The 18,620-nt window shown below is 44.3% G+C and overlaps 1 long non-coding RNA gene across 1 annotated transcript in view; it reads left to right on the forward strand.

Annotated features, from left to right (window-relative positions):
* Positions 1-1,423: 1,423 nt before the first annotated feature.
* The window catches only part of LOC309607193, a 59,856-nt gene continuing 42,659 nt past the window's right edge, over positions 1,424-18,620 (forward strand). Inside the window, exon 1 of the long non-coding RNA XR_014232321.1 lies at positions 1,424-1,562. This is a non-coding gene — a long non-coding RNA (uncharacterized lncRNA). The remainder of the gene's footprint in view (positions 1,563-18,620) is intronic.

Raw genomic sequence — 18,620 nt, forward strand, 5'->3', positions numbered from 1 at the left:
TCCCACTTGGTCTTTGAGACCCAGCTTCAGGGTTTCACCTCTCTCCCTATGGATAATAATCAAAATATTTCACAAGTGGTCTGCTTGGGTTCTGAGCAGTTAGAACCTGGAGAACTCTTGGTGTGGTCTTGCCTCTGTGCACCAGGTAACCGACCTCTGGGTAAACCCCACCCTAGCAGAGTTGATCATCCCTCCTTCGTGCCACTGCTGTACACAGGGAGCACCTGTTATTCACCCTGTGTTCATCTGAGAAACATCTGATAATTGCCTCCTCTCTTTGGACCTTGCTTGGATTGTGGGAATACGAGAATAAGTAAGACAGCCTTTCTGTGCTCACCATGCTTATAGTCCGGTCATACAGCATTTCTTTTTTCTTATTTGATTATTTTCTATAAGACTATGAGCTCCTTGGACAGCGGGACCAGCTCTTTCATCTCAGCATCCTTGGTACCTGCCTGGTGCTAGGCATATAGCATGCTCCATCAGTCTTTTCTGAATGAGGGTATCTGGCTGGGACCCCCAGTGTCTGGACTCAAGGGTCAAAATGTCAAGGTGTTAAAATGGTTCAAGGGATTGATTGGTCATGGGGTGAAGGGTTTCCAGCAAGAGGTGTTAGGTAACATTGTTTATTTATAACAGAAGAGCCCAGAGAAACAGTTCGTTTGTCTTGTCTGTACCTCCTAATTCAGCTTTTTTTTTCTTCTTATAGTTCTTTTTTGAATGGAATAATGTCACCCACTCATTGGTTTTATATAGCTCCTATTGAAGTAGAACTCAACAGAAATTGTGCCTATTAATTAAAAACACAGAATGTGGGCAGTTTTTGAGCTGCTAATTAAAACTCTTACTTGTCAGGTTGCATTAGCAGTCTTAAACCCCTTTTCCTTCTCCTGAACCTAGAACTTTGCTTACCAGAGAAAATGACTTTAAAAAAGACAGTGGCCAAGAATGATAGCATCTTGTCCCCCAAACTGTTTCCCTGTGCCTCCAGTGAAATCATAAGGTCGGATATCTTGCCAGCTCTTTGAAAGCTGTTAGTGGGTTGAAGTTGTTAGGGACTGGAGAGGACACAAGTGGCCTCCCAGGGCCACTCCCTGCTGCCCTCCAATGATGGGCCAGCTGTGGGGCTGTAGATAGCACAGCTGGTAGGTAAGGGCCTGAAAATGCTTTCCTCCTCAGGCTGGTCAAGAAGGAAATAACTTACAGTTTCTAGAAGCTGCTGGGGCAACTGTGGCCTCTGGGTTTCAGCTCATGCACTGCTGATCACCATAGCTGCCTGTGGTGAACTGAATTAATTCCAGGAGGGCAGAAGGCAGAAGAATCTCAGGACTGAGGATGCACTCCCTGTTCTGCCTCCTTTCGGGGACTGGAATTCTCTGCTGTGCGCACCAGTGCTGGTGCCGGCAGAAGATGTGTCTGTCTGGGCATGGTGCCAGGGAGCTCACATAGGACTCCCTGTTCAGCCCCAAACTGCATCCTGTGCCGGCGTCTGGGGAAGAGGGGGGCGGCCCTGCAGGGCCACCCTCATGACTGGTGTCTGAGCTCACGCGGGCTCCCTTGAGGTGGGCATGGCGAGGGGCACGAGGCTGCTCCCACAAGTGGCCCCATTGTATCCTGAACTGGGAGGCTGCAGAGAGAGGCTCTGCGATGACTGCTGTGCGATGGGGGACCCCGGGGCGTGTCTGGAGGGTTTGATTCCACTGAATGGGGGCGGGGGGCGGGGGGGGACACAGTCATGTGGTGAGCATGTGCTCGGGGCCACATTTGGGTCCAAGGGCTGTCAATGTGCTTTGAGTTTGGGCTTCCTTTCTTTTTCAGAAGGTAGTTGATTCATGCAAAATGCTTAACCATGCCTGCAACGCACGGAGCAGGGATCAGATCCCCCTTTGATGTGCAAGGTCTTTTTGGAGGTTCCAAAAAATTAGTTCAAAGGTTTACTTTGGACACCACACCTCCAGCACATGTCAGAGTCAAGGCCTGGCTCCTCAGGCAGCGCGCTGGAGAAAACATTTTGTGCTGGCTTCTTCCTCTCTCTGTTTTGTCTTGTGCTGAGCACAGATTTCCAGACTTCACACTGTCCTGGTGGCAAAAAGGGGAGATTGAGCAAAGGCAAATAAACGGCTCTGAGCTTTTTGAGGGCCCAGAGGAGCAAGGGTGCACCGAGGTCTTCCAGCCCTGCTGGAATTGGGCAGCGAGAGCGAGGCTGAGGTTTGTCTTCAGCGACAGGCGCTCTCACTGCCTTGGAGCTCGGGGCTCGCTGGGGGAACCGCGTTCCCAGGCAGAAGAAGGGCCATCTGGCCGTGCCACGGGGGTCAGAGCGCCGTTTGCCTGGGTTTGTTTTAGGTTGCTTGCTGCGGTGCTGTCTTCCCTCATCCCTTCTCCTCCACGGGGATGTGGGATTTAAGGACAGGCCTGGGGAGGATGGGGTGCAAGGTGCTGGGTGGGGGCAGGATTGGAGGCACATGGAAGGGAAGGGCGGGTGTGTCCACCTGGAGACCGGCTGGCGGGGAAATCATGCGTCATGCTTCAGTGCGCTGAGTTGCCTTGCCCTTGTGTCCCCAGAGCATGGGCACTGGGAAGGTGCCCCCAGCTCTGCTTACAAGCTGGACACTGGCGGGGTGGATGGGGTAGGATTTCCACCTGCCTCTTGAGAGAAAGCAAAGTAGAACCACACGTTATGGTGGAAGTGGCCATGACCTTGAACTCAGGGGTTCGGGGAAGGATTTTCTTCCTTCTCTTCCTCTCAAATTATCAGGAACTCTTGAGTCCCTTGGAGGAGACACTTCTCTGTTCTGTGGGCTGTTTACCCACCAGCCCAGAGGTGGACGTTTCCACCATGACCTACCGGCTATGTACGGCTGTCCCAGTTCTTTACTCCGTTAGAAAAGGGGTTTGAAATGTACCAGTCCAGTGACGTCACAGGCTCAGGGTATGCCTGGAGACCAGAATCTGGAGCGTCACTGGAGAAGGGGTGAGACATGGAGGCTCCCACGGCCGCACCCTTGTGCCCTTGGAATCATTGTTCCTTTCTCTCCTCATACAATGTAGGTTACGGCCCTCAGCAGCCCCCAGCCCCTCGCCAAAGCTGGTACCTCTGAAACACCACACATGTTCAGTCAGTGTCCAGAGTGATTTACTACAACATGTGGAAGTCTCCTGGGGTCAACTCTACAACAGTCTGGCAAATTGCAGGGATATAGAATCTTATCTTATTTTTAATGCCATTTAACTCAGGCTTTTATATCTCTCTCCAATTCCCTTTATAGGTTTTCCTTTTGCTTCTTTTCAACTTTGATCACTGGGGAAATTCCACAAGGTCCCTCCCTCATTTGTGGTGGAAAATCACAGTCTCTGTTGGGATTGGACTGCTCTGATGTCCTGCTCATGGAAAACTTTAGTGTATTATTCTTCCTCTTTCCTGGGCTCATGTCCTTGGAGATCCCCTCTGCTTTCAGAGCATTCCTACACATTTCTCTGTCACTTCATGCCGTGTCTTTGCCATTTTTCTCATGTTTTCTGAACTCTTTCCTTTTCAGAGGATATTGGTTTCCTCCCACGAATCAGTTTTTTTAGTTCTTACATTTCATCTCCTGGCAGCCCTTCCTTCTAGGCTCTCACTTTCATCTTAGGACAAATGTTAGCATTCTTTGCATGTCCATTTCTGATCGCGCTAAACCTAGTGCCTAGTTGCTCTGGGTCAGGCAGCATGTTAGGCTTTTTCATTTACCAGTGACTTTCAGAGAAACCCTGCATTGCTCTCCCATTTTCACGCATGAAGTATGCTGGATAAATTAGACTTGTAGTAAGTGGTCAGGCAGCTCTTCTAACACAAAACAAATTCTCTCTTCGCTGTATTTCAAGTGGTTTCCCTTAAAGGTAGATGGAGATTGCTGTCAGAATCACCTGACATTGAGGAATTGCTCCAGTTCCCCCACGTAACTAGATTGGGGATGTAATTAATCCAGCGTCGTAGGTGAAACTTCATTTCACGTGTGTGTGTGTGTGTTTTAATGTTGGTCAATATGGTGAGCAGATGTTACCCTTGGCTTTAGTGAACAACAAAAGCATTTGATTAATTTTAAAAAACAGCTCTAGACCCACTTACCAATGGCATATGATGAGAGTCAATCTATATTCCTCTTCCTTTCATTAGTCTGTCTCCTGATTTTGTTCAGGCCTGATTGTTTTTTCCTTTTCTAGCTTTGGTGCTCGGGGAATTCAGGCCAATTTGCACAACCACTTTTCTCCGGCTCCTGGAAAGCAGTCATTCAGCAGGTGGGAACTCACGGGCCAATACAGCAGTGCAAGATTTGCTGTTTGGGTGGCAGGGAGAGAGGCGCCGAGTGATTGATTATCTCCAACATTAATAGTGCATGGCCTACAAACAAAATATGCAATCGCCTAGGCCAACTTCCTTGTGCCTTAGGACAGAGAGGAGAACACGTAATGGAGTGGTTGGGAAGCCTCGAGTCTTAAAGGGGTGAGGACGTGGATAGTCACTGGGACCGTTTGGTAACTGGAAAATTTGAGGTGGAGGAAAATTAAGTGATCTGGGAAAGGGAAAAACGGATTCAAACGCCATAGTCTTATTACAGATTGGGAGGCCTCTCAGGCCAGAAGAGAAGAACTTTGCTAGTGCAGGTGGGAGAAGCATGGCTGTACGCTTGCCATTGGTGCCACTTGTGTGGAGATTAACGATGAACAATGCTGACTTGTGGTATTTTTATGTCTCTCTGGTCTTGGTGGCTAGATGATGAACTTCCTGGGGGCTGGATAATGTCATATCTCTGGTGCCAAGCAGAATGCTTTGAATGGAGCATATACTCAGAAAATATTAACTGATTAGTAAGTTGATTGACATAAAGTTGAACGCTCACTTGAACAAGAGACCCAAGTAATTCACAATTTAGGTGTACGCCCTGCCAGGTACTGTTAGATGCAGGTCCTGAGCCCCTGTAATTAAAAATGTTAGGGCACAGGCTAACTTATTAAAACAGAAAGATCCCAAAATGTAGTGACATAAATAGGATCGAAATTTCTTTTTCTCTTACATAACAGTCCAGTGGTCAGCAGGCTGGGGCTGGAGACAAGGCAGCGGCTACAGCTGCAGTGAGCAGGAGGGAGGGAAAGATCCAGGAGAGTGGCCTGGAAGTGGCATCTGTCCTTCTGCTCATGTCCCTTTGGCTGCAGCGTGATCACATGGCCACACCGAACTGCAAGGGAGGCTGGGAAATGTAGTCTCCAGTTGAGGGGCTATGCACGGGTACAACTTAGGAATTGCATTATTAAACTGGAGAGAATGAATATCGGTGGACATGTAGCCTCTGATATAGTACCTAAGCTAAATTTTCCTTAAGAGGCTTCCCTTTCCTTCCCTTTTCCAAGGAGGTTACAGGAAATAGAAGCAGCAATTGCTGAATCCTATTTGCCAACCACCTGTAATCCTACAGATGTTGACAGTATAGAGCTCTACCCAGAATCTGAAGTCTCCTCCTCTGGAGGCATATTAGAGACAGAGATGGAGTGAGATGATGAAACCCCCTACGAGGTGCAGATGCAAACTGTTGGGAGAGCCAAGAGATCTTTGCCCCAGAGAACTAAAGTAGTTTTGGTTGGTTGTTGGGAAAACATTACAAATGGGTATGGCATTGTGCAAAGTGTTAAATCTTAAGGAGAACTGCTGAATACATCATGTTCAGGACTTAATCCTCTTGTTTCTTATGATGGTGTTTTACTCATTTTAAAATTAGTGCATGTACAATTTCAGAAATGTAGAATTACTCTTTATTCAACTTACGATTTCCAAATATATACTGTAAATTGACCTGGCACTGCTGAGATTTGTTTGTGGTAAAATGAAAGGAGTTTTGGTTTTGATTCAGAAGACTTGAGTATGAGTCCCATTTTTGAGCTTTTTTGGCCACAGTGTTAACTTATGAAAGGGAGATAATAGTAACCAATTTAGAGAGGTGGTGGGGATGAAATGTGCTAGGTGTGAAAGCTGTAGATCAATACTCTCAAGCATGGTACAGATGCTAGATGCTGTTATGACTACTACTGTTATGAATTGTCAGTTTACTTTTAAATAACTCTGAGTGGCCTGATATCAATTTGGGCATTTTGAAGCTCAACTACTAATTGTATAAAACTAAAAAATTTATTGTAATGGTTGAATTGGGGCTCGAAAAATCTCTGCCTAGTCTCCTTTTGAGATAGCACAAGTTTTCTAAAGTATTTGAAGTTGTCTTTAGATGTGTCCAGGGTTCATTTTCTGTCTTCGGTTTAAGACTTATGCAATTGATTGGTATTAAAATAAATTTTATAACTGGAATGAAAAAAAAATTCTTCCCAGTGATTGTGAAAACACCAGGGAAGATTCGTAGCTAACAGTACCTATGTATGACTTTTTCCTTCTCCCTCCACAAGAAGCCACCTTGAAGTCTTGTATCTGGATGACAGTGTTTCAAATAGGATTATCATGTTCTCTAGGTTTATTTACTATTTACCCAGGGCACTATTATGTTACCTACAGAATAATTCCAAGGTGAAAGGAAATCCATGATCAATGCGAAAGGCCCTTCCTTTGAACTGTTCTTCTGGCTGTCACCCAGAGCTGGTAATACAGAGCAAAAAGTCTGCAAGCCAAGAGTATGTCTCTGGACACATGTGATCTGGACAAATGGCTCATCTCTTCTCTGTGGTAGGTTCTTTGTTTGTCGAATGGGAAGCCCACTGCTGGACTCCTACCTCACCATGCTGCTCTGTGGGGTGCTGGAGGGCATTTGAGGGCGGAGATTGTTTAAAACCACCTGGTCTTGGTTTAGGACACCGTTGGCTAAACGAGACTTACTCAAACACTGGAATATAGAAAGAAGAGTTCCTTCGCAGCCCACACCTTCTAGGAAGTAATATGGACTGAAAACCTGTATCTTGCCAGGTAGAAGGCTATGCCCTGGGTGCCAGATGAGGACTCTTTATGACACTAAAGTACTATTTATTACCTTATAGAATACCAGGTTTTTTCCAGAGAGCTGACCCATTAAGTAAAATTAAACAAAATCAGCTCTATCATCTTGTAAATGGGTATGTTCTGATGACAACAGACGATGATAGGGAGTAATTTCTACACGCTATTGATGTTCTAGTTATTATAGACGCAGGACTGTGGTTTTCATGGGATTGCTGAATGAAGGCATCGTTCTCATTGTGGAGTCTGGACATCAAGCCAGTCCTACTTCAGTTGAATGCCACAGATTACAGTTTAAACAGTTGGGACCTTGAATACGCCACTGGTAGACTGCCAGTGAAGACCTGCTGTGTTCTAAATTGCAAAATGGGAGAGAAAGAGGAGGATACTCGAGATAGGACCGGGTGTGAGATCCGTTCCTGCTTGTGGCACCAGCCCCGCTGGTGGAAAGCAGGGGTTGTTCGACTCTGGAGAGACACCACGGTCGGCGCAGGGGCAGGCTAGTCACCGTCCAGGTATTTGGTTTCTCACCTGCTTGTTGAAACAAACCATTTGCTCTTAGTTCCAAGAAAACCAACCACTAAACTGAGAACCAACCCCAGGTGAAACCAACTGAAAGTTGCACAGGGGCTAGTGAGACTGACCTGTTTTTCCATCTCTGCTTCCTGACTTGCTGCATTGGCTTCTGCTCTGTCTCTCACTCTGGTACCAGAACGAATAATATCCTCTGGCTTTGAGGCCACCCCATCCATGGTTTGACATAGTCGTATCTAGTACTTGAAAATGCAGAGCACTTGTGATAAAACATGGCAGAGGGGCAAGGGGTACCGTTAACCCAAGGCCCACAAAGCATGGTTCCTAGTGCCTCTTGCCAATAACAGTTCACCTCTGCCACCTCCACCCAGAGGACGCATGTAGAAGTTCGGCTCTGAAGGGAACATAGGGTTCCTTTTCTAGTTCGCCCTCCTCACTCTTAAAGATGAGAAAAGGCCCAAGAGTTAAAGTGACTTGCCGAGTCACCGGTCAGCGGCTGAGCTGTTACAGGAACTCGTGCCTTCCGTGGGGCACAGTCCCAGGTGCAGTGTGTGTGGTACCCCTGGAGCCGTGTTAGAACTCCCAGTCTACTGCCCTTTCAAGGCCATGCCCCTGGGATTGTGGCCTTTGTATCCTTTGTTCTTTTTGGGATTGTCACCGAGCTTGTTTCCTCAAACCCTCAAAATAAGAATCCCTCGCAAATTTATGAGGTTGGCCTGATGTTCATATGAACTAATGGATGGAAAGTGTCATTTGTAATTTTAAAGCCATCTGCTGGCATAAGATGTGATTATATAACTATCCGCTATATAACATCATCAATCCATTTTTTTTCTTTTTCTTTCTTTTTTTTTTTTTTTTTGGCCTGGAACACCTTAATCCCTTGGTCGGCCTTCATTAATTTCAGGTGTATGATTAATATGTTAATGACACCCTCATTCAGCCCTCAGCACTTAATTGTTCTACAATTTCTCTGACTCCAGGTGTACTCTATACTCTCAAGCTCAGCAGGGCTTTTGTAGAGAGGGTATATCTTTTTGACATTTTGAAAATCCCCTTTCCAGCAAAAGATAAGCCAAAGGACTGATCATTATTGTTGCAAGACAATTCCAGAGAACTATTAATAGGGAGCTCTGCTACTGAGACCTGAATAGAGAATGGATCAAATTTTAAATATTCAGACAAACATGCAACTTCCCAGCATTCGAACTATTGTTTGAAATTGGGAGAAACATGATTTTAGTCTCGTATCATGGGGAACTTTAGGAATGAACGAGGCTGAGCAGTGGTCCTCGGCAGGGGTAGGGAAAGCGTTCACAGTGGCCTTAGTTAAGAGCAAGGACCAAGTGTGATGTTTGACAAAAAGGACATTTTCAGTCAGTTCATGTAATTGGGCTTCCGTTGTCTAGTTCAGCCTTTTCCTTTCCTTCACGTCTCTTCTTCCTGTTAACTCCACGGCTGAGTGGAGTGGCTCGCTGTCTCTGCAGCGATCTGCCAGGGCATCTACAGGCAAAAAGCAAATAAGGTCATAAATAAAAGTTCTTGTTTCAAGAGATTCTTTCAGAATGTAGTCCCAAATGTCTGCTGTTGTCTTTGTTATTTTTCTTGTTATTTTTCTGGGTGGATTTTCTCAGTCTTTGCATGTCTGGCTCGATGGATAATCTTTCCAATGTGGAGGAATAGTTCAGACTGGAAACAACATTAGAAAAGCTTGAAGAGTTCATTTTTCATACCTGCTGCAATGTGTTAATGACCAGAGGTTACACAAAACACCAAGTATTTGAATCTCCTGATACGGGAAGTTAGCAGAAATGCTTCATGCCATTTTCCATTGCTATTCCAAGACCACATCTGTTTGGAACTGAACTGTAGCATGCGTGCTGGGGAACCTGTATGAAATTAACTTTTATAGCTGCCTTTACAAGCAGGATCTTTTATTGTCTACAACTTGGCTGGGATTCAGGAAGTTCCCAAAATGATTTATTGTCATGTGTGCCTATTCTATGGCAGCTGATGAAACTGATATATTATTGAACATATGCAGTCACTCTGGCTAGAGACAACAGATCATCTAAGCCTTTTATCCAAAAGGATTGAAGAATCCACATTGTGGAAGGGAAAAAAAAACGTTGAGTATTTTGTTTTAAGCGAAATAATTACTTGCAGGAGCAAAACATTTGTTACCAATCCTATAGTTCTTTTCTGTTTGCAACATAGTGAAAACATTAGAATCTAGAATATATTAATTAACTAAATACATAAGGTAATATTTCCCCAATAAATGTTGGATCACATTCTTATAATATCTGGGATAGTTAGTTCTGTTTATTAGACCATGATATTAAGAATGAAGTATCATGAATTTAAACTTCTTTCATGTTACTTAATGAAAAAAACAACACCACCCAAACCCTCTCTTCTAGTTTAACAGAGGGGTTGTCCAACCAGTCATCTTTCATATGGTTGCGAGAGGAATGGTGGGTAATAACAACAGAATCTCTCTTTACTAGTTGAAAAACTCAAGAGCATGTTTTTCTATTGATGAATCAGAACTTCCGTACGTGAAAGACAGCACCGTTAACTAATCAACAACAAGAACAACATTGCATTTGATTAAATTCAAAAACAGGAAAAAAAAGATTAAATATAATTCTAGGATCTGCATTTATAGCATATAAAATATTTAATCCTGTGGCAAAATCTGGAGTTTCTGGATTCAGTGTGTACTCTCTCAGCCAGCTAGCTAACTGACACATTCATATTTCAATTGGAAATGGATAGTCAAAGATCTGGGAGTTTCAGATGGATTTGGAAATGAAGCCTCAAGACTCCAGATCATATAAGGCTGTGTTAACCAGTTAGCAGATTTAGATCCAGTTTTCTAGTTACAGTGTCAATTGAAAACATTTGATTTATAGTGTCAGTGGAAAGCAGACAGATCTCTAGGTGTTCTATAAACACGGTCTACAGGGTCATTCATAAGACAAAGGTAGGGTAGTTACTCCAAGTGGGATGAGAGACAGTTTTTTCTCTTGACAGTGTAGATGCCCACTTTTTTGGAACAGAATTTGGATGCTGGTTTTGGGATTCTGTCTGGTCAACACTAACCCTCTTTCTTCCAAAAGCCTTTTTTTCCCTTTAAAATGGAAGTGGTTCATATAGTTACCACCTTACTCATCGTCATAAGAAATGTAGCTATCAACAGATGTCATTAACTTTCTGCAAATAGAAACAATAGAAACTGAATTTCGGGGACCTAGCAGCATTGATTACAAACCTGATCCCTAAAATTCTGACATTATGTTTCTGTGTACGAGCTGACCGTGGAACCAAAATGAGTCCTGGTTGAGTAAGTGCCTTGGTTGTATTCAGTTTGCTTTTCCTCACTTTAATCTGTTAGGCTTGATAGTTTGACAGAGTTACATGTTAAATTTATTTCATAGACAGGTGAGTTAGTTTCACATAGTGAAGTAATCTTTCATATCTAAGGACAGTTGCTAAGTGTCAGAGCAGTATGATCCTGTACCAAAATGGGTCACACGCCACATACTCTTGAGGCTGGGAGCAAACAATGCAGAGTGCTTATCTTACTGTCAGGCACGTCGTCTTGCTTGTGAAGAAGGATTGCACATTTTCAAGGGGTTGGAAACAGTTGAATGTGGGTAATGTTAATTTGGTGTAAAACTTCAAGTGGCATATTACTAATGCCAAAGAACAAAGCAATTGAGGATCTGGTAACTAATTACTAACAGCACTGTCATTATTTTATGTAAGTGTGAACAAGAATCATATGTTTCTTATAGTTCATCCTTGTTGATGTACTTGGCGTTGCTGGTAAAAGTGTGATAATGAGCAGCTAGTTGATTGCTGAGAATTGCAGTGGCCTCCTCCTGACAGCAGTATTTCGTGCCCAGGCCCAGAGGCCCCAGGGACAGTGGACATTCTTTAAATAAGTGAAACAATTTAGTAGCTGTTGTGATTTAAAAGCACTATCACAGACATGAATTAGGAGACCCTGCCATAATCATCTGTAGCTAATGGCACTGATTTGGTGTTGCAGGAAGCTGCTGAGACTACCAAATGGAGGTGTCTAGACTTCACAGTGTGGCTTTGCCTTCCCTGGGAGCTCTAGGTCTTGCAGTAGAAAGAGAATGAATGGATATTGGTGAGTGTGGGGAACTACATTAATACAGGGGTTCCAGGAAGAGAGGGGGATGTTGATATTTATTCTAGGTCCGCCAGCAGCTGTGGATACCTGGTTTGTTTGTTTGTTTAAAGAGCCCTTTATTCGAGAATCTTGAGATGATTTATCTAATGCCCATGATAGGACAAAAAGGACCCACTCCCCAAACTGAATGATTGTGAATTGAAAGACACTCAGACCAAGGGCTAGGGGTTTGTGTATTAACATATAAAAAGGGATGCTGAAAATATAAAGGCAGAGTAATTGAAAGGAAAGAACTTCGACTCACAGAATCTTAAAGTATGGAGCTAGACGGGATGTAAAGGCAATTGTCTAATCTCCTACCATTTATTGAATGATAAAACTGAAGCCCAGTGACATTAAGATCTCGTAGTGGGAGAATTAGAATTAGAATCAGCCTCCTAACTCCCAGTCCAGTATTCTCTCCAGTACACCATTTCCTAAAGAAAATCTAACTCTTCATTCTCTAAGCCCACCCTTATCTAGGAAGCATCCAACTATAATTTACTCATTGGGTAGATCTCTCTCTAGATAACTGGTCTTGTGCCAGACACATGTCACTCCTCATTGTAAATTAGTAAATTTACTCTCTGGTGTGAATCCATCTCATGTGCCTCTGGGAAGCTTGAGCCACTTCCTAGGGCCACTGGACTGGGGATCAGAAAATCTAGGCTCCTGTCTTATCTCTCTCAAGTCAATTAACCTCTCAGGTCTGTTCTCTTATTTATAAAGTTAGAAGAATGATTGGGGGATCTCTAAAGCCCACTCAGCTCCAAATTGCTAAGACTCTATTTAAACATTGTCTCTATTGAAGAAGAGACAAGGAGAGCTATTTCCTGGACAGGATGATGTCTGTCTTTTTATATGCAAATGTGCATTGTGAGTTCCAAAAAGAGGGGTGGATATGAACTGCTGGTGGAAGAGAATAGACCCAGGTGGCCTGACAACACCAGCAAGCAAAGTTGGGGAAGACCAAAGATGTTTAGATGAAAGGAATGACCAATGAAGCCGGTAAACAGAATCTAGGTTAAGCTTATTGAAAATCCATTGACTGAGGATGTGGTAGAAACCAGCTCTTTGAGCTTCTCTAAGTGTTATTTTCCAATAATGTCATATTGGGACAACAAAATTAAGTTGGTTTCTTTATGAAGACTTCTCAGTGCCTTTAACATGAGAAAATGCTTTGGGAGTGTCCAAGGTGCAGAATTTCCCAGATTCTTCTGGCCACAGAACACATTGTTTTCTGATACTTGCCAGGGGAAATGCTGTCCTAGAACAGACCTGGAAAGAGGAGAGGACAGTTCAGGGTGTGCTTTAGAACCTCTTAAGGGATGTGGAGGGGCGCTGAAAGGTGAGGACCCAGCACGCAAGCAGCACCAGAGCAGGCTAAGAGCAGGTCTGAGCAGGTCTGAGCCTGGGACTGCAAATGTACCGTCGTGGGAATCTGCCGGTGAAACTGTGACCTTGAAGGCCACAGTTTAAAGGCCCAGGATAAGGTAGCAATACATGCCTGCCAGAAGGAGGGAGTGGGCGCATAAGAACTCCCAGGCTATCTGATGCTTTCCGTTAGACTAAACTAGTTGTATTGCTTACATGGTTTCTAGTTGTATCCAGGCCTGTGAATGGTATACAGGGCAAAATACCCTCATACTGAAACAAAGATTAATTTTTACATGATGTTTTTGGGGAAAAGATTAATTTTGCCGAGAACAGTAAGTAAAGGAGCCGGTTAGAGCCCAGAACAGGTCTTGGAAGAAGAATGCGGAATCTCACCACCGTAAAGACCTGGAGTTTTTCACTGGAGGTCCGTGGACGGGCATCGGAGCATCATTGGATGCATGTGTACAGTTTTGCGGGGATGTGTACCCCTGCTGTTGTGGGAACAGTGTGAATGGCTTTCATCAAATTCTCAAATCAGTCTCTAATCTCAAAAGCAGTTAGCAGTGCCTGCCTGTGGCCCATTTTGCAGGAGAGGAAACTGAGGCTTAGAGAGATGAAATAGTTTGCTGGATATCAGCATATTGTTTTTATCTTTGGTTCTTGCAGTGAGGTTCCCCTGAAAGCTGGTAAGCCGTAGATGCAACAGAAAATCCACTGGGGGAGCCTTGATCACTGGTTTATTTAGGGGTTGCCCTTGCCCCTAGACCAAAGTAGGCTTTGAAATACACATTACATTTCCCATTTTACAGGCAGAAGACAGACAGTACAAATTGTTCAGAGTGACCTACAGCTTGAACATTTGCATTAGAAACCCTGAGTCTTGACTCCCATAAGAAATTACTCATAATTAATTTGTTACATCTAAAAAGAACGCCCAAAACAAAAAAGAAGTTTGGTTTTAAACATTCAATAATCATGAAAGGTTTTCTCTGTGTTCAGTATCACACTGTGTTTCTGCCTTGAATATCACAAAGATTTTGAAATCAAAAGGATTTTCATTTTACCTTTTAGAAACATGGTATAATTTATCTGCATGATTGCATTTTAATTAGCACTCCCATTGCCTATTTAAACATGCACAGATATAAAAACAAGCCAACCAAATAGGAAGACATATAGCCAAGGTGTTTGCTACTGTCTGTTATTGAGCACTGCCTTGGGATAAACCCGTACCAGACTCAAGTTTAACAGTGTGAACTGGTTCAAAATAAACCCATTTGTATGCATCGTATTTTACATAAGGGTTAAGCTGTCTTAGCAATTGTTGATAATTATGGATCCTTGCATAGCCCTGAGAATCTCCAAACGTTCTTTAGGAGTAAATCAGCCATTCCCACAATTTCAAAACAAATGTGTAAAGAATTTTATAGGGGGCATTTTTACACCAGTCTTGGGTGGTCAGGTGATGACCCTTGAAAACCTAAAATCACATCAGAGTTCTGCCTGTGTGCACATTGTTGTGGTCAGGGAGGGCAGGGTGAAGGATGTAAACCACAGGAATGGATTTAACTTTGGAGGGAGGTTTTAACTCTCTTTATAGCACAGTACGAGGCAGTGGTTCATCGTGGTGCCTGCTGCTGTTCTGGGAGCCTTCACTGTTCAAAATTCTGAACTAGGCTATTAAAATCAGAAATAAAGGTGCAGTAAAGAGAATTTGACCTTCTGGAGTGAACCTTGGAAACCCTAGCTTCTAACACGTAAGACCTTCGTGCATTGAGCAAATTGGTCCTGATTCCTTCACCCTTTTCAGCAGTGGCCATAGGAGATCAGGTGAGCTGTAGCTCAGGCTAGTGGTCAGACCCCCATGATTATCCACCAAATACCAGCTCTCAAAATTGGGTTGCAAATTGGCTTAAATAGTAGTCCATGAATATTTCACAAAATACCGCTCTATGGTAAAATGAAATGTTTATTGTTACATGGCTTACTTAGTTACCAGCTAGTCACCTAAAACTAGGATTCCTTGGAATGAAATACTTAAATCCTCCTCTTAAGTCACATTGTAACCAAAAACCTCTGGAGAAAAATTTCGTATCTGTGCGGCTTTGAAAGAAAACCTAAAGCAAATTTAGAACTCGTAGCTTTAAAGTAACAGCAGTTCTTTAGCAGCCCTGGGATCATTTTCTTGTGACATCTCATTGAACAGAACTACTCATGGGACAGAACTACTGTTTTAGGTGGAATTCAAAATCATGCTTCTTGCGAAGCAAGTTGTTTCCATCTTTGTAATCATAGATCATTATGAGGTCCATTGGAAATAATTTGGTTATGAAATCTCAGTTAATGGTTTTAGATATCCAGAGCATTCTGGGCCAGAGGTGTAATAAACAGTCAAAGAGACTTGACCTCTGAACTCCTAATGCCTAAACAATGCGCCTCCAGCTCAATAACTGACATTGCTGATGGCGAGGGCCCCCACTGATGACTTACTTTTCCTCTCCCATCAAATTCCTCATAAAAAGAATCAGGGTGCATGGACAACAAAACAAGGGTGACAAACCAGAATCTTTATCCATCTAGACTCTTCACCACGATGCTGACAAGTGAGAATGAAAAGCACAGACTTCCTGCTCTTTCTCTCTAAGCCCATTAAGCCTTCGCTGGTCAACAGGCCTGCAATTGCTTTTGTATAGTTCTCCCTCCTTCCCCCATTTGTTTAAAGCATTGCAAGTCCTACAACTGCCATGGCCGTCATTCTCCCTGAAAGCCGCCTGCGCAATGGCAGGGGCACAATGGGAGAGGGAGGCTGGCAGTGATTCCTTTGTGCCTCAGAGGGTTTCAGGGGATGTGGGAGGCTGAAGCAGCCATCCTCATGTAGGTACTGAAGGCCGACAGGTGGAGCAGCCTCTTGTGAGCGGATCTGCAGGAACACATTTTTATCCTTTCCAAGTGCTGTCGAGCGTGGGTTGTAAGAACCAGATAAGATGTCTCGTATGTGCCTGTGAGCCACTAATCGAGATGGCCTTCGTTCAGAAATCTTTGTAGCTCTACTTCCCATTTACTATATTCTCTTAAGACCTGGATTGGGTCGCCAAAAATTTGTGTGATCTTACGTATGTCACTTGCTGTGAGATAATAGAAAATATATATATTAGTCTCTGCCCCCGGTTCCTGGCACAGAGTTCCTAAATCTCTTGGAATTTCCTGGGTGTTCACAGTACCTTTTGTTCTAATGGGAGGACTCTTGGTGGGCTCCTGGATAGGGGCTGGTCACCAGAAAGACCAAGCCTTGATTAGAAGCTGCACATTTTCAGCCCTACTCCCCCATTCTCCAGAGAGGAGAGAGGAGCTGGAAATGGAGCTCATGATTGATCGTACCTACATGAGGAAGCCTCCATAAAAATCCTCAGAGTGTGGGGTTCAGAGAACTTCTGGCTTGGTGAACACGTGGAGGTACGGGGGGGTGGGTGGTATGTGATGCCCAGGGAGAGGGATGGAAGCTCTGTGCCCCTTCCCGCATACTTTGCTCTATGCATCTCTTTCATCTGGATGTTCATTCATGTCCTTTATCATATCCTTTCATCATAAACTGGTAAAGTAGACTCTTGAGTTCCGTGAGCTGCTCTAGTCAATGAATCAAACCTGAAGAGGGGATTGTGGGAGTCTCCGGTTTACAGCCGATGGGTCAGAAGCTCCGGTGACATTGCTGTTGGCATTTGAAGTGGGGTAGGGAGGACCAGTTTTGTGGGACTGAGCCCTTAACCTGTGGGATCTGACGCTAGCAGCTCCAGGTTGAGAGTGTCAGAATTAAGTTGTAGGACACCCAGCTGGTGTTGCAGAGTTGCTTGGTATGGGAAAAACCTCCACACATCTGGTGTCAGAAGTGGTGTGCGTGTGGTAGTCGTGTGAGAGTAAAGGAGAGACACAGGAGGAGAAGTGTAGGTTTTCTTTCCCCTACATTCTCTGAGTTTCAGTTTCTTCATCAGTAAGATTAGAATAGTTCAGTGGTTGTCAAATGCGGTCCCCAGCCCAGCAGCATCAGCTTGTCTGGGAACTTGTTAGATATGCAAATTCTCAAACCCCAGCTGAGATCGACTGAATCAGCCCCACTGGGTGGGACCCAGGCACCTGCATTGTTTTGACAAGCCCTGCAGGGGACGCTGATGCACATTCAACCCCTGGAAGATGTTTCTAGCATTGGCATTTGTATGCCTCTTAGTTTTAGCTCATCAAGCCAGTACAAACTCAAAGCCCTACATACACATGGTAACATTTCCAGAGTGAGACCTGTCAAGTGTATCAGCTGTAAGCATCCTTGCTGATATATAAACGAAGAATTATGATCATGTGATGAAAGGAAAACTCTAGAAAGGTGAACTAGCTTGGCAGATTGAAAGCCTTTCTCTTCAGGATTCTCGCTTAAGTCCAGCTGAGATGATTTCACAGGACAGTGGTAAGTGCTTGTCTCCTGCTGGACTGCTCTGGGCAAAGTCGACTTGGGTGTGCACATCTGCTTGGTCTGAGAAGAGAACTGAAGGGTTTTTCTTTCCTTACCCAGGGATCGGTTCTTTGTTTGATAAAGATGCCTCGAGAACACTAACAAATGCTGTGCAGCTTCATCTGTTAAAGCAACTGCTATGGTGTCTCTTAAGGCTGGGAAGACAGGCCCTTCTGAAATAGATATCAGTTATTACACCTGTTCTGACCCCAGGCCTCCTTGCATATGTGATTTTTACTGCCTCTTATGCACCCCTCCCTCCCTCCTCCTTGCTTGCATAACTCTTATGTTTTGGGACTCCGTACAGGCATCAGTCTCTTCTGGGATGTCTTCCTGAACTTCCACAATTGGGTTAGGAGCCCCTCTTCACTGACCCCAGGGTCGCCTGTGCTGATCTTTATCGTAGCCATCAACACAGTGTTATCACTGCTACTAACTCATCCATTTCCCTGACTCAGCAGAGCTGCAGGAGGACAGGGCCTGTCTCACTCATCATTCAGTTCATTCCCAGGGTCTAGCATGGTGCCTGGCATGTAGAGAGCATCAATCATCCTTTATTTATGGAGAGTGGCTCCATGTCTCCTGGCCACCCTCCATTAGATTGTTTGTGCCTTTTATTCCCCCATTTGTTTATGCATCTATCAGTCAAATATCTATTGTCCAGCTAGCAGACGTGGCCCAAAGATAAGACATGGGGGCTGGCCGCTGTCGGGGATTCAGAAGGGAACCCACTGCACGCTCTCTTCGAGGACCAGAGGCCCCGGTGGCATCCCTGCCCCTTTTTGTTTGTTTTTGCACCTCAGCTGCGGAGTCCCGGTCACAGCGCACTGGGGTCCTTGGTCTGTTCAAGAAGGCCCATCTCCTGATGGATGGCATGCTTTCCTTTTTCCCGTTCCCCACCCCCACTTTTGTCCTCTCCAGAGGCCGTCGGTTTAATGTGTTTGTATGTATTTACTTTATTTGCTTGTACTCTTGTAGAACGTGGGTTTCTGTTTTGTGAACACATGTTCTGCGTTTACGTAAGTGGCACATAAGAA

The sequence above is a fragment of the Balaenoptera borealis genome (assembly GCF_965194805.1).
Source record: "Balaenoptera borealis genome assembly, chromosome: 12".
Taxonomy (NCBI): domain Eukaryota; kingdom Metazoa; phylum Chordata; class Mammalia; order Artiodactyla; family Balaenopteridae; genus Balaenoptera; species Balaenoptera borealis.